Source organism: Geotrypetes seraphini, chromosome 13, assembly GCF_902459505.1.
Source record: "Geotrypetes seraphini chromosome 13, aGeoSer1.1, whole genome shotgun sequence".
NCBI lineage: Eukaryota > Metazoa > Chordata > Amphibia > Gymnophiona > Dermophiidae > Geotrypetes > Geotrypetes seraphini.
In genome coordinates, this window is record NC_047096.1 from 7,494,164 (window position 1) to 7,511,119 (window position 16,956).

At 45.8% G+C, this 16,956-nt stretch overlaps 1 protein-coding gene across 1 annotated transcript in view; it reads right to left on the reverse strand.

The window, feature by feature from the left end:
- The window catches only part of RHOC (ras homolog family member C), a 34,246-nt gene extending 17,532 nt beyond the window's left edge, over nucleotides 1-16,714 (reverse strand). Inside the window, exon 1 of the mRNA XM_033917917.1 lies at nucleotides 16,545-16,714. The gene's annotated coding sequence lies outside the window, so the exon portion shown is untranslated. The remainder of the gene's footprint in view (nucleotides 1-16,544) is intronic.
- Nucleotides 16,715-16,956: the final 242 nt, after the last annotated feature.

Genomic DNA, 16,956 nt, shown 5'->3' on the forward strand with positions numbered 1-16,956 from the left:
GATAAATTCCTCACTCCCTGATCCCTTATTCCCTCCCCCCATAGTCTAGCTCAGGGGTAGGCAATTCCGGTCCTTGAGAGCCACAGGCAGGTCAGGTTTTCAGGATATCCACAATAAATATGCACAAGATAGATTTGCATCTCAAGGAGGCAGTGCATGCAAATCCATCTCATGCATATTCATTGTGGATATCCTGAAAACCTGACCGGCCTGTGGCTCTCGAGGACTGGAATTGCCTACCCTGAACAATCACTCCTGCTCATTGCAACTGCGACTTTAAAATGGGCAAAGCTGGTTAGCGCCAGTATTCGGCAGCTTTGCCACTTTGAATATTGCCTCCTTAGGCTCCTAAGTCTGGCTTAAATCAGGGTAGAAATTAGGCGCAGAGCTTTGTTTTCAAAATCAGGCCTTTAATTTGCATATTTGTTTTTAACCATTGTCTCATTCACTGTGGAAAACAACGGCATCGGTTGGAATTAATTTGTTATTAGATGCTACAAATTCAGCACTGCTGATTGATAACCATTAAAGGCAACAACTCCAGGACATCAGAGCAAATCCAATTAGCAAAGATTTCCAATTTGCGCTGAGCAGAAGAACACCCTAATTTACTTTGATTTATAAGGGTGAAGGCAGCTACACTGGGAAAACACTCGACAATATTTCAACTAAACTTGGTATCGGGATTAGCAAGTTGAAAAACTGGGCACATACAGTGGCATTTCGAGACATAAGGCACGTCGGTGTGGGGAATCCAGCTGAAACAGCCATAGTAAAATAGGTCTACGCATGGTAAGAGGGGATGGGGGTGGGTGCCATGTGGGTACTGAGTGAGTGATGGTGTGTGCCGGGTGCGTCTGGATCTCTGAGTTGGTAGTGTGATGTGTATTATTTATTTCCATGGAAGGTCACGTCCAGCATTTGGGATAACCCTGTAAATCGCAGCAAACTTGGTGGATCGCGATATATAAACAGATGCAAATCATCCAAAATAAGGCTGTGTGTCTGATTTTCAATCTAAAAAAAATTAGAACATGTAACACTATACTATCGTGTTTCCCCGAAAATAAGACACTGTCTTATATTAATTTGGGGCCCAAAAAACGTACTAGGTCTTATTTTTTTCATGTACAATATCTCCCTTCCTCTCTTCCACCCCGATTCTTCCTCTTTCCTTTCTCTCCCCCACATGTGCAGCATCTTCCCTCCCTCTCTCCCATCCCTTGTGCAGCAGAACCCTTGCACAGCTTCAATCCCTACCTTCCTCCTATCCCCACCATGCAGCATCTTTCTATCACTCTCTCCCATTCTCCCCCCCCCACCACGCAGCTGAACCCCCACTGACCCTTCCATCTCTCCCTCCCATCTGAACCCCGCCGACCGCGAGACCGATATACCTTCCAAACGGCAGCGTCGACAGCAACCTAATCAGCAAACTTCTCTCGCCGGGGCCGCGTTGCTGATAACATCATCAGTGATGCGGCAGAGGAACGCCGCGGTGGGAGAAGGCTGCAAATTAGCCTGTCTAGATTGCTGCCGACACTGCCGTTTGGAACAAGGTATTTCGGTCTCACGGTCGGCGGGGTTCGGATGGGAGGGTCAGCGGGGAGGGAGGGGGGTAGGGGGAAGCGATGCTACTGGCGAATCCAGCGATTCAACTAGGGCTTATTTTCGGGAAAATATGGTATCAAAAGTTCCACTGGCTTTCGGTAGAGGCAAGAATAATTTTTAACTATGCCTGTATTACAAAGGTGCGCTAGCGTTACAAAGGTGCGCTAGCGTTTTTAGCGCTCGCACAAGATTAGCGCGCGCTAGCCGAAAAACTACCGCCTGCTTAAAAGGAGGCGGTAGCGGCTAGGGTGCGTGGAAATTTAGCGCGCGCTATTCCACGCTTTAAGGCCCTAACGCACCTTTGCCAAAGGAGCCCTATATGGTCTTGTACCCTGAAGAAGACGTGTTGATCGAACCACGGACCGTGTTGGGTCCCCTATTCCGTAAAAAGTGGTTTTATTGCTTTCCCCAATAAACTCTGCCTGCATCTTGTCCGTCTGTCTGCAGTTCTCTTTTGGTTTTTTTTGTTCCCTTGTTCCGAGTTATCTTTTAGATCATTTTTGAACTAGTAGAAAACAGACGTTCGTCGCGAAACACAACCTTATTTTTTTCCCCCTTCAATAAAAGGTTGCGTATACAAGAGATTTCTCTCCTTTCAGGCAGGACTTTGGAACAAAAGCTTTAGTGGTTTGATCTTAAGTTCTTCTTCTTACCAGGCCTTTAGAAGATTGTTAAAAACTTATCTGTTTGATAAATATGTATAACTTAGATAAAGTTAATCATTTCTTAATGTTATCTAATCTAATCTAATCCTTAGGTTTGTATACCGCATCATCTCCACATTCGTAGAGCTCGACGCGGTTTACAGTAGGAGAAATAGGAAGGAACTTCAACAGAGGGTTAGAGGTAGAAGTGTGAAGAAAATTTAGAGGACTTGGGATGCCAAGATATAAGAGTTTCCTTGATTCCTAAGTTGGAGGGAGACTTACATTTCTTGAGAAAAGCCAGGTTTTCAGATGTTTGCGGAAAACTTGGAGGGAGCTCAAGTTCTGAAGAGGGGAGGTAAGGTTGTTCCAGAACTCAGTGATTTTGAAGTGGAGGGAGGTCCCTAGCTTTCCTGTGTGGGAAATGCCTTTTATTTTAAATATAATGTGGTGCAAATTCACTGTGTTTTTACAGTTTTTGCCTCTTATTGTAAACCGCACTGAACCGTGAGGTATTGTGGTATATCAATAAATGTATTATTGTTATGTTATGTTTATCTGTGGATGGGATGTCAGAGGCTGGGTGATGAGTGTCGCAGATATACACCATGGCCCTCTTTTACTAAGGTGCGCTAACTGATTAGCGCGTGCTAATGTTAGTCTGTGGATGCGTTAGCGTACGTTAATGTAGAGGGGGTATGTGTATGCTTCTTGGGGAGCTTGTGAGTGCATGTGTCTATGTGTTGGGGATGTATGTGAGTGTGCACAGTAGCGTACGTAATAAGGGGGGGAGGTGCCGGCCCCCCCTCCTCTCCGCCCCCGCCTCCCTGCGCCACACGCACGCCCTCTTCCCTTCCCCGTATCTCTAGTTGTTCACCGCCGCGAGCAACACCTTCAATATGCACAGGGTGGCCAAATTGCATCCTATGGGCTCTCTGATTCCAGGACTGTGACCTGCTTTCCAGCTACAAAAACAGACTCATACCCAGTGGGTCCCTCAGTGGCGACTCACTGCACAAGCCGGGTCATCTCTGAAGAAAGAGATTGCAGGTTGCTCTTACTGCAGCAAGATCTTAGGAAACTGGAAGACTGAGCATCCAAATGGCAGATGAGATTTAATGTTGACATATGCAAAGGGGTGTGCACATTGGGAAGAATAACCCGAATCACAGTTACCGGTGGGGTCAGCGTTCAAGAAAAAAGATTTGGGTGTCATCGTAGACAATACGATGAAACCTTCCGCCCAATGTGTGGCAGCAGCTAAGAAAGCAAACAAAATGCTAGGAATTATTAGAAAAGGGACTAAAAATATTATAATGCCTCTGTATCGCTCCATGGTGTGACCTCACCTGGAGTATTGTGTTCAATTGTGGTCTCCTTATCTCAAGAAAGATATAGTAGCACTTGAAAAGGTTCAAAGAAGAGCGACCAAGATTGGAACTCCTCTAGTATGAGGAAAGACTAAAACGGTTGGGGCTCTTCAGCTTGGAAAAGAGACAGCTCAGGGGAGATAGGATTGAAGTCTATAAAATCCTGAGTGGAGTCGAACGGGTACAAGTGGATCGATTTTTCACTCCGTCAAAAATACTTTCAAAACCAATAATAGGAAACATTTCTTTCACTCAGAGAATAGTTAAGCTCTGGAATGCGTTTCCAGAAAATGTGGTAAGAGCGGTTAATGTAGTTGATTTTAAAAAGTCCAGAGTCTGCTGTTGAGACAGACATGGGGGAAGCCACTGCTTGCCCTGGATCGTTGGCATGGAATGCTGCTACTATTTGGGTTTTTGCCAGGTACTTGTAACTTGGACTGGCCTCCGAGGAGACGGAAGAGTGGGCCAGATGGACCATTGGTCTGACTCAACAAGGCTATTCTTATGTTGTTATAAAGAACTGCCTGAAAAGGTCAAACTCAGTCCCAGGGTAGGGGCAGACAAGAACAGGACAGGGCTGGCCAACCAACAGGCAAAACTAGGAAGTCACCAGGGGCCTCAGTTTGTTAGGGGCAGCAAACAGCACTAGTCCTGACAACCACAAACTCATAGAACCATCAACACATACTTTAAGCTGCATTTTGTGTGATGGTCCTGCTTGCTGAGTTTAATTAGCAAAACCTAGAGAGATGGGTGTTTAAGACTGAAGGTTCACCCAGGCGCCCAACTCTGAACCAGGGGAAGAAATAGAGACAAAGAGACAAAAATAAAAATAAAAGGCAGATGTCCTTCGCCATCCCCCTTTCTTCTGGCCAGGCTCTTCCGTTTCAGATTATTTTCATAAAATTCAGGTAAGGTAGTTGACAAATCAGAGTTGACTTGCAGCTGCAGCTACCCAAGAGAGCTTTGCGTTTCCACCGCTGACAAGATCGGCAGTCTTGTACGTGGAGGGGGCCAAGGGAACAGGTGCAGGATGCAAGAGCCAGCCAGTGTTCATTGCTCGAAAGTGAAGGAGCGGGTGGGAGTTCAAAGATTTCTCCCTTTGAGTTGCTGCAGCTTATGTAATGCACCACTTTTTAGAAGGAAAAATGGTTAGGTTGCACCTGGCGTGGTGAACTGTACTTTTTCTGCTCCTATGCTTCACTGTACACCTTTCAAATCCTCTTCAGGTTCTGAGAATGGCAACATACAGCTAAGCCGTGCATCACCCATTCTGCCCAAAGCCAAGGCCACAGGTCTCTTTTGGTTCCTCCGAAAAGCACACATGCATTAACTTTGAACAAATCTGACTGACAGAACTCCTCTTCCATCGATGCTCAAAGAGAAACTCCCATAACTTCCTGGAAAATGGCAACCTCTGAAGTCATTCATCCTTGGCTGTGATGTGACGGATCAAAGTTCACAGAGCGTGGCAGGCCACACTGTACAGTGCAACTGGCTTTGAGGTAATCTCGAGCTCAAAGTCTTCGTGCTCCAGTGTTAATAACTTACTAGGTGTTCAATGAGCCAGTGGAAGTTCATGATTGAATTGTCTTTTTTTGGGGAGGTTTGTTTCGTCTGGGCCACAAACCTTAGAAACCCGCCCGGTACTGTCCTTAGGTTCCAACTACTGGAGTTGCCATCGAAACTTACTCCAGCCTAGGAAAGCCATCTCCTTTGCAGGATTCAGACCGTGAAAGTTTGCTCATTCGTGTTCTAGTGATTCTCTGGGCTTTTTTGAATTCCGTCACCGTTTTCCTCTCCACCGCTTCCCTCGGGAGGGCATTCCAGGCATCCGCCACCCTCTCCATGAAAAAGAATTTCCTGACATTACTCCTAAGTCTGCCACCCCTAAATCTCAATTTACTGTATGTCCTCTAGTTTTACCAATTTTTCTTCTCCGACTGCCGTAAGCCGGAAGTCATTATGCCATTGTATAGATCCATGGTGAGGCCCCACCTGGAATACTGTGTGAAATTCTGGAGGCCGCATTATCGCAAGGATGTGCTGAGACTGGAGTCGGTTCAGAGAATGGCCACCCGGATGGTCACGGGACTGAAGGATCTCCCATACGAGGAACGGCTAGACAAATTGCAGCTATACTCACTCGAGGAGCGCAGATAGAGGGGGGACATGATCGAGATGTTCAAGTATCTCACAGGCCGCATAGAGGCGGAGGAAGATATCTTCCTTTTCAAGGGTCCCACGACAACAAGAGGGCATCCGTGGAAAATTAGGGGAGGGAAACTATGAGCTGACACCAGGAAATTCTTTTTCACAGAAAGGGTGGTTGATCGCTGGAATAGTCTTCCACTGCATGTGCCTGATTTTAAGGCCAAATGGGATCGTCACATGGGATCTATTCACAGGGAGAAGGTAGGGGAGGGACATTAGGGTGGGCAGACTGGATGGGCCGTGGCCCTTATCTGCCATCAATTTCTATGTTTCTATGACTGCTTTATGTAATTTGATGTTGAATAAAAGCATTTGAGATGCAGATGCTTCTGAATAACAATGCCAAATAAAGGGTTAAATGTCTGTATCATATCACCCCTGTCCCTCCTCTCCTCCAGAGTTTACATATTGAGGTCCTCCAGTCTCTTCCAATACTTTATTTTGGTGCAGAGGTGCTGGACAAGAGGAAGGAAGACTTCAAATACTGCCAAACCACGTCAAATATCTCCTCCCAATTTCTCTTGGATCAAATCCACACCAACACATCTTGGCTGGATAAAATCTCAACAAACCAAAAATATTAGGTCCCAGGATGATATACAGCAAACATGCACTAAAAATCCCCCCTTTTCTACTCAATAGTCCCCTATAATCTTATATATTTCATTCTCTGAAACAGTGTCTCACAAATTGTGCGAAGCTGCGGCACGCTGAACGTGGTGGCCACGGTTCAAGGGCATCTGGAAGTGCGCAGACGTCAATGCGATGATATCATGTGCATGTGTGATGTCATCACATCGACATCCTTTTCATGTTACATGTTATGGGATTTGGGTGCATATTGTTACAGAACGGTGTGTAGCAAGATGCGCGTTCAAATTCAAATTGGTGCCAACGGAGGACAATTAGCACCCAATTACTAGCACTAATTGGCTTGTTGGCCAAATTTAGTTGGGCGTCCATCTTGGCTCAGCGTGCAAACACAGAATTCGGGGCATACTGTATAGAAAATGAATATCGCTAGTACTTCATTAAAGCTTAGAGTTTCTCAACATTATTTCACAGCATCAGACCCTTAAAAACCTCTTGAAAATGTTTACCTAAAATTTCAAGTTAATCCGCAACTCAAGCTTCCCGTTTCTCAACCAGTCTTGTGAAAATGGCCTGTGAGTGAGGCCTCTGATGTCTCATGTGCGTAAGGCCGGAGTTCAGAGGAGCGAGTTGTAGTCAACTCAAGAAATTCTCCCATCTTCCTCTCCCCCACCATCCAAACAGCTGAAACCTGAAACAGGATCCTTTAGAACAGTGGTTCCCAACCCTGTCCTGGAGGACCAGCAGGCCAATCGGGTTTTTAGGCTAGTCCTAATGAATTTGCATGAGAGAGATTTGCATATAACGGAAGTGACAGGCATGCAAATCTGCTCCTTGCATATTCATTAGGGCTAGCCTGAAAACCCGATTGGCCTGGTGGTCCTCCAGGACAGGGTTGGGAACCACTGCTTTAGAAAGGGAAGGTAAATGCTGAGAGAGTCAGGTTCATCGGATTTCTAATCCAGGCCAAATAAGAGCACCATTTATTTACCTCTTACTGCCTAAGTGGTTTACAAGTCAGGTACTCAAAGCATTTTCCCCCATCTGTCCCGGTGGGCTCACAATCTATCTAATGCAGTGATTCCCAACCCTGTCCTGGAGGAACACCAGGCCAATCGGGTTTTCAGGCTAGCCCTAATGAATATGCATGAGAGAGATTTGCATATGATGGAAGTGATAGGCATGCAAATTTGCTTCATGCATATTCATTAGAGCTAGCCTGAAAACCCAATAGGCCTGGTGTTCCTCCAGGACAGGGTTGGGAACCACTGATCTAATGTACCTGGGGCAATGGGGGGGATTAAGTGACTTGCCCAGGGTCACAAGGAGCAGCGTGGGTTTGAACCCACAACCTCTGGGTGCTGAGGCTGTAGCTTTAACCACTGCACCACTCTAGAAATCCACATGTAGTAAAAGTGAGCCAAGTCTAGGACAATCCAGCCATTGTGACATCACTGAGGAGGTTGGCTCTTATTGGTGGAATGAGGCATTATGACATCACAATACCAGCTCTGGTTATCAGAGGCTGAAACTTTTCACACTATTTATTTATTCAATTTTCTATACTGTTCTCCCAGCACAGCTCAGAATGGTTCCCATGAATTTATCCAGGTACTTAAGCATTTTTCCCTGTCTGTCCCTGTGGGCTCACACTCTATCTAATGTACCTGGGACAATGGGGGGATTAAGGCTGAAGGTCTAACCCCTGTGCCACGCACTCCCCACCATCTTAATCCAACTTTCTGCATCCCATTTACCAACCCAACTCCATTTCTGCTGGTCCCTGTAGAATTTATGGCGAATGGGAACTACATGGACCATGAGTAATGAGATGGCTATCTGACGGTGGAGGTAAACAAATCAGGCAACCACAATTACAGGAATGGATTAGTATGTACTAGGAACGAAAAGAGGTGTGGAGAGCTGACTCACAAGTGAGCAAACAGCACTTTGCAACACACCCAAAAAAGGTTGACAACAAACCATAAAACCCAGAGCAACAAACAAGTAACACACACAACACAAGTGAGATGAAGCCAATTCAAGGTGTCTGGCTAAACGTGAACGCCCCCATCCATCAACCACCACCATCTCAAGGTAAATCAGAGCCCCCACGCTCCCCACCCGCAGGGGCACACAGAGACAAGAACCCCCTCAGCACGCCCTTAGGTCACTGTCTCCCAAACTTTTTTTTTAGCTCCGGCACACTAAACGGAGCAAATGTTTTTCATGGCACATTATAATTGAAATGATAAAACTGCAAAACCAACAAAAACTTAAGTTATTTATGTACGGTGAAACTAAAGTAGATAGAATAAAATTGCTAATCAATGCGATGGATGAGCTTGTTATTGAGTGCAAATTAGCTGAAAACGTGGCTCGATAGTCAACAAGCAAACACACATTTCATCATCCACCATCAACAATCGGTCTCTTTTTTAAAAAAAAATTTCATTTCTGTCAGAGCTGAAAATCCAAGTTCGCAAAGATAAGAAGATCCAAACGGCATATGTATTTTAAAACATTTTTCTCGGCGTTGTTGCTTCAAGTTCGGATAACGACTCCTTACAAAATAAAATTCCTTGCCGTTAGTTTTCAAGGACCAATCACGTCAAAGAATGATGCTTATCTGGGCAGTTGTATCCCTAGGCACGCAGATTCTCATAACATTGTTTATTGTTTATTGTTTAATTAGTTTCTTGATTAAACGCTTTATCGATTCTGCAAAGCGTTGTACAAAACACTAGATAAAATAACATTGCAACAAACAGAATTACCATTAAAACAAACTTTTAAAATAAAATGAAAATACAAAACTGTTGGACGAACTACAACACGTACTAGGTTAAATAAGGACGCACTAACAAAAGATACATGAAGGAAAGAGGGAGGAAATACAATAATTATAGAATAATTGACAGAATATTGTGTACGTGACGTACATGTCATCTATTCTAGCGTATACTTATGAAGGGAACTTTAAGAAATAAATAAGGTAAAATTCTGGAATCTCTCGTGGCACACCCGGAATCTATTTGGGACAAACCACTATGCCAGGGCACACGGTTTGAAAGACACTATTTTAGGGAAAATGAAAGAAAGAGAAGCAAGTCATCTGTGGAAACATACTGAAAACATAGCAAAATCTGTCCGTCCTGGGCTGCTAACAGTCTGTTGCCTCTTTGCAGGCATTAGGAGTCAGCACCAGGGTGGTCCAGATTAGATATCCTGGAAACTGGCTTGGTTTGTTGCCCTAGGGACCAGAACTGGCCATCCCTGTTCTGCTCTTCAAGAGAAAATGTCCCTCTAGCACAGTGGTCGCAAACCTGTGGCCCGGGGGCCACATGCGGCCCACCAGGTAAAACTCGTTATAGATTATAAATCTTTCCTTAATTGCTTCTGATCATTTCAGCTGAAAGCAGTGCATCATGCAGAAAGTGAAAAACTATCTAAACTTCACTTTCTGTGTATAGCTGAAATGATCAGAAGCAATTAAGGAAAGATTTATAAACTATAACGAGTTTTACCTCATGCAAAGTTGTCATTTCTTTAATAAGACATTAACTATTTTTTCTGCGGCCCTCCAAGTACCTACAAAGCCCAAATGTGGCCCTGCAAAGGGTTTGAGTTGGAGACCGCTGCTCTAGTAGGATCCAAATAAATCAGCTACTTAAAATGTAGTATTACATATCCTAAATATGTGGTGGGGGAGGATATTTAAAGTTGTTTTCTTCATAATTTCTTTTTTTTCTTTTTTTGAGGGGGGGAGAGAAATCTGAGACACTACTTCTGACCCTAGGCGAACTGATTAAACAGGGAAAGGTTACTCTTATTCAGGGGTTTCCAACTTTCTACAGCTGCTTGGCAGGAGGAAGCAACATTACCGAGATAAAATACTTTAAGGATACATTAGGAAAATAGGAATTTAAATAATAGCAAGCACTGAACCATCCCTGTCGGCACTTCTTATGGTGCAAGACAGTAATCTTCATCGTAGAGCCTAGAAGCCAATGACAGCTTTTTCTAACAAGTGTAACCCCCCTCCCCCCCTCACTACATTCTTGCTCTAGCACTTTCTCCCGAGACCTGCTGACAGCATCTCTGGAACAGCTGTTTTGCTTTCTTCTGGCACTCTGCCGTTCTCAGTGAGTTTTGAGTCATGCGTTCCTTGAAAACTGAGAAGAGCAAATGAATTTTGGAACGGCAGGGCCGGAACACAACACAGAACAGCTGGAGAAGTAATGGTAGCAGATAGCCTCTAGAGGAAATGTGGGCGATCAGTGAACTGAAGGGAGAGCCAGCCGGGAGGGTGCGAACCACATGATGGAAGGCTGTCTGATTGGGGTAGGGAGGCGGGTGGGATGGGATTGGAGGAGAGTAGGTTTGGGGAGAAGAAGATACGAGCTGGGGGAAAGGGAAGAAGAGAGGGTGGGATGGAGAGACAGTCAGAGCAGGATTAATTCGTCGAGGGCCCCTAGGCACACAAGTACACTGGGTCCCCCTGCCCCGCCCCACCCCACCATGCGCCCAGACGGAAACAAGAAACTGCGTCAGAGGGAAGCTTTGGGCAAGCAGCACCACTTGCACAATTACAGTTCCCGTTGCCTTTCTTACCCACGTTGCTTGCTTGTCTTGCTTTCCGTCGATGGGGGTGGGGGGTGCGTTGCCGATCGGGGTGGGGCCCACGTTGCCGATCGGGGGGGGGGGAGGCCCGCGTTGCCAATCGATGCTGGAGGGGTCCATCGCCGTTTAGAAAAAACAATGTTGATGCCCTTCTTCATCGGGCCCCCCTGACCATTTCGGGCCCTAGGCACGTGCCTACTTGGCCTATTGGTTAATCAAGTTTATTGAGATTTTCAATGCGTATAACAAAAAATAAATTCAGGGAAATAAATAAAACCATTTGAACAATAAACATACAAACATATCCATAGAGGTTTAAAAATACATAAGGAATAAAGGATAAACTACATTTGTTTTAAATTAAAAAACAAAACAAAAGAAAAAACATTTAGGGAAGAACAACATTAGGAAGGGTAAAAAAAAACATTGATTTTTTGTGAAACTTGGTCTAAAATACATATTTAAAAGAAAGCTTAATCTAAGAGTTAGTAAAAGGATTATAAAAAGAGAAAAAATTATCTAATCTAAGATTCATATGCATCTTTATAAAGATAGCTTTTTAAATTACTTTTAAATTTCTCTAAAGAGGTTTCAGTAAAGAGGTTGGAAGTTTGTTCCAGATCTGAGGTCCCAAAATAGAAAATCCTGCCCTGGAGACAGTATCCCCAAAACTCTATAGTGCACCGATGCAGGTGCCTAACTTAATTGATTAATAGGGCTTAATCATAACCAATAATTGGCAATTAACTCCTCATAATTGGTGTTAATTGGACTTAATTGAAAGTTAGACCAACAACTCATAAAGCGCAATTCTATAAAAAGTCACTATAGACCAATCAGATCTAGAGAGTTTAACTGCTCCCCCCCCCCCCCCCCGAATGCCAGGAATTATCAATACTTCAAAACCTTCCTCATAACTAACCACCACCATCATGTTTGATTGTGAAATTTTGCACAGGGTATAAAAATGGCTTTTTTGACCTCGTAAGCCAGCTTTAGTAGTCAAAGAGTTCAGCCCTTACAATTTTTTAGGGCTTTTTGGATTTAACATCCCGCACCCCCCTCCCCCCGCCGTCATCCTTCTGGCACCTCAGACATAAAGCTGTCACAAGCTAAAAGGAAAGACTGCACCTGCCAAACTGGTCCGACTGCCGTGACAAACATATCCTTGCATTATAAAAAGCCAGGTAACAGAAGGAATGGCCGCCCATAAAGCAAGACCAAGGAGCCGAACCTTTAATCGAACCTACAGCTTTCAACATACATGAGCGCCCCTCTCCAAAAGAGGGGCAGATGTAATGGGGCATCTGATATCGCTTCTACCAGACCCCCCATCAAGGGAAGGAGAGAAGCACTGTACAGCTTCTGAAGTCTGTCCCTCAGCAAGACTGCAGGAAACATTACTCGGAACGGCAGCCCTTGTTTCGGCTCCAGATGGGAACCTTCTTCACTGCAGCTAACAGAATCTCAAAAGCACACTTGTCAATACCGTTCTCGGTGATCCAAGTTCTCCTTCCAATGACATGCCGCCCACCCAATGAACATATTATGAGACTTACCTAGAACTTTGGGACACTGCAGGAGAAAAATGTTTTAAAATACATATGGTGAGAAGGGTAGTCAAATATGCAAAGAGGAAAACAAAAAGCAAACTAAAGATTGACATATTGCCTACAGGGGATCCATCCTATACTGTAAGCACCTTGCTTTATTTAACTGTGTCTTACTGTGATACAGTGGCATAGCTGTGGGAGGGCTAGGGCGGACACAGGCCCACCCATTCTTGGCTCAGGCCACCCCGTCTGACCCCCCCAAACAGTTCACTGATGGTCATCAGTTCCCCAGATTTCCTCTACTGTGTGAAATTTGAACCTCCCCACCTTGCGGCTCAGCAACTTCACCCCCCCCCCCCACACACACACACCTTAGCGCCTTTGCAAGTGACAGCAGTGATGCACATCTGCCACCTGCAACAGCCCCACAAGCTTCCATCTGCCATGTTCCGCCCTCACTGATGTCACTTCCTGTTTCCTCTCTGACAGTGCATGGCAAAGTGAAGCCTGCGGGACAAACGCAAGCAGTGAATTTTGCACGCTGCTGCTGCTGCCGCCGGTGAAAATGCTAAGATAGAGCAGGGTGAGGGGAATTGCTTGGTCACAGGACAAAGGGAGGAGGGAAGTTTTGGAAGGCCCACCCAACAGGACAGGTCAGGCTATGCCCCTGCTGTGATAAGTAACAATAACACATTCAGTGCTGGACCCAAACACTTTCAAGGCACTTCTATAAGCCAGTGCCTATAACTAGGTATCATAATGCACCCAGTTTACAGAATGGTAGGACTGATGTGCGTAACTGGCTTAATAACTGGCAGTTTAGCATGTAAACGCCAGATGCCATCCTCTAGACCAGTGTTTTTCAACCTTTTTACACCTATGGATCGGCAGAAATAAAAAAATTATTCTGTGGACCGGCATCAGTCCGTGGTCCGGCGGTTGAAGAACACTGGGCTAAGTCGTGGGCCAGACTCCGCCCATCTCTACCCAATGTCCACCCCAGACCCTGCCCCCATAATAGTACTAATTGCACCTTGCACGTCTATATACGTATTTAGCCCAGCGATTTTCCATTTTCTCCGTTCCGTATTTTTCCGATAGACCGAAAAAGGTGAAAAATCGCTGGACTAAGTGTATAGCCCTTGATGGAGACGGCCCCAACTATGTTGGTTGGGCTGAGAACTTTTCAGCGACCCCTTGTATATCCTCTCTCATGGTTTCTCTTGCTTTTCTTCTTAGGCAGTAGCTGGCTGTCACAGAGTTGTCTCACACTGACACATCTCTCTCAGACTGCCGAAACTTGAGGGGGAAACAGCCTCTATAATTCCTCCTACAGACCACTGTGTCATCCCAGGAAGGGTGGTACCGAACACTTTATTTTCTTTGTACAAGAAGGATGAGGACCGCAGAATGGTTATATAGGAATTTGGAAACAGCACCTGTATCTATGGGTTCATAGACAAGTCGGCGAAAGACAAAGGCGCGCGCCGACGACTGAGCGCAAGATGGAGGCGCGCGCCGAATAAAATTACAGTTTTTAAGGGCGCCGATGGGGGTTTTTGTTGGGGAGCCCCCCCAGTTTACTTAATAGAAATCGCGCCGGCGTTGTGGGGGGTTTGGGGGGTTGTAACCCTCCACATTTTACTGTAAACGTAACTTTTTCCCTAAAAACAGGGAAAAAGTGAAGTTTTCAGTAAAATATGGGGGGTTACAACCCCCCCACACACCCCACAATGCCCCCACAACGCGGCTCTATTAAGTAAAGTGGGGGGGTTCCCCCCACGCCCCCACCGTCGGAGCCGGAAAAACAGTAATTTTCTGCGGCATACGCCTCCACGCTGCGCTCAATTGTCTGCGTGCGCCTTTGTCCCGGCACGCTTTTGACCTGACACCGTATCTATGAATACTGCATGATAATTATTTATAGGGGGTGAAACCTGTTTTTTTTCTAAAGGGGATCACCTCTGCATAACTCTACATTTGGGCAGCTGTCAGCAGCGGGAAACCAGGAAAGACGTCACCTTCGTGAATGGGACAAAGTCAAGCCCAGACCAATAAAATCTCCAGTGCTCTCTTTTTCTGTGGCAGATTGAAAGAGAGCAGTCAGGACTTCTCCTTCCTCTCCCAAAAATGAACTCACTTAGGTCACGGAGGACAGATTAAGCCAGTCCAGGTTTTATTTCCATAACCTCTTGGCCTTTGGCTTCTTGTTAACCAGCAACAACAGAGAATTAGGAGAAGAAAAAAAAAATAAACACCTCCCACAAGTATCTCTGTTAGAGGGATACTCCATATCTCCGCCCTTCTCTTTAATGGCACAACCAGGGTGTCTCCGCTGGGCCTACGGTCAGCATTAATCACTAATTGTCCACCTAATTATATGGATTAGGAAGAAAACCTTTTCTGACAGACAGCTTGCTACACATGAGGTGTTGTCTACATCGGCTCCTACTAAGACTATTAATTATTTCTATGGGGCTACCAGACGCAAGCAGCGCTGTACAGAGTCACAAAGAAGAAGAAAACAGTCCCTGCTCAAAAGAGCTTACAATCTAAACAGACAAAGAGAACGTAAGGCAGTGGTCTCCAACTCAAACCCTTTGGATTTGTAGGTACTTGGAAGGCCTCAGAAAAAAATAGTTAATGTCTTATTAAAGAAATGACAATTTTGCATGAGGTAAAAACTCTTTATAGTTTATAAATTTTTCCTTTTGGCTAAGTCTTAATAATAATATTGTCATTTATAGCTAAAGAGACATTTGATCAAGAAACTGTTTTATTTTACTTTTGTGATTAGGATAAACATACCGAGGGCCTCAAACTAGGACCTGGCGGGCCGCATGTGGTCCCCGGGCCGCAAGTTTGAGACCACTGCATTAAAGGGAATAGTTACAGGACAATTACGCTATTGTGACATCACTGATGAAGTTGGCTCTTATTGGTGGAATGAGGCATTATGACATCACAATCTCAGCTCTGCATATGACAGGCTGAAACTCTTCACGCTACTACTATTAACTATTTCTATAGCGCTACCGAACGCACGCAGAACTGTACAGAGTCACCAAGAATAAGAAAACAGTCCCTGCTCGAAAGAGCTTACAATCTAAACAGGATGTCATGGATACAATTAAGGGGAAGGGTTAATCTGCTGGTTCGGTTGGAGGGCAGAGGAGTAGGGTTTCTTTTCGTTACAAACTGCATCCTTCGGATGTTTGAGTCGGCATATTTCAAGCTGGTCCTACTTTGCTTGACCATTAGTGATTAATACTGACCATTGGCCCAAAGGAGCCACCCTAGTTGGGCCATTGAAAGGAAGGGCGGAGATCTCGGATCCCCATGGAGGCACTCCCTAGAACTCTCTCCTTCGGGGCTATGGCAGAGAGCCAGGATGGAGGCACTGCTCCCTGCAAACTTCATCCAACTCGTTTCCATGGGAACTGCAACCCGGGAGAGGTCCTGAGCTTGCCACGGCCACCTCCTCCCTCCTGCCCAGAATGCCAAAGCACAGCCCTCCACCTACCTCTTAGCACCGGGCACCGTCCAAGCAGAGCAGCCAGAGACTAGGCTACAGCTGGGCACCCATTGCCCTGCACTGCCAGGAAAGGTATGAGACCCTTCACCTGTGTGCACCCAGGTACACACTACATCCCCTTTGTAAAGCAAGACTATTTTAGCATTCATTTTGAAAGCCAACAAACCTTCAAGACCCATATTGTCTTTGTCTAGCAAGCCAATTGGGAACTGGATTTGCTGCCCGCACCCTTCATGCCAAACTAGTTGAGACACAGACCGGGGGGTGGGGTGGGGTGGGGTGGGATAAAGTTCTTGTTGTCAACTATAAGAAAGTCTCCGGGCCGGGCCGGGCCCGGCCTTGCCCGGCCGGTCCTTGCTAAAAAGAGACTCCGGAATCGTTTGCAAGCAGGATCCCGCTTTACCTGGCTCGGGGAGATCTCGGGCTTTCTGCAGCCGGCCTCGGGCCACTCTTGGTGCTGTCTCTTCTCGCCCCACTGCAGTGGCTGCTGGAGATTTCTCAGCAGTGGAGCTGTCACTTGGCAGCTCCCTCCTCTTGTAGGTCTAGCACAAAAGCCTCCACTCCCGCAAGGGTTAAGCATGACATCATGGTTGAAGGATTGTGGGAGCAGCACTGGAGCAATTCCTTAAGCAGCACAATTGCTTGCTTGCTTTTTTCAGCCCCTGTCGGTGCCAATGAAAGCTGGACAAACTGATCTTGTTGTTTCCGATCTGGCCACCGCCGCCCCTGCAGAAATCGATGCACCCGCCGTACGATTGCCTCAGTAGTGGGCTGGGGGAGGGGAGAGATAAGGGGTCAATTAAAGAGCCCCGGTG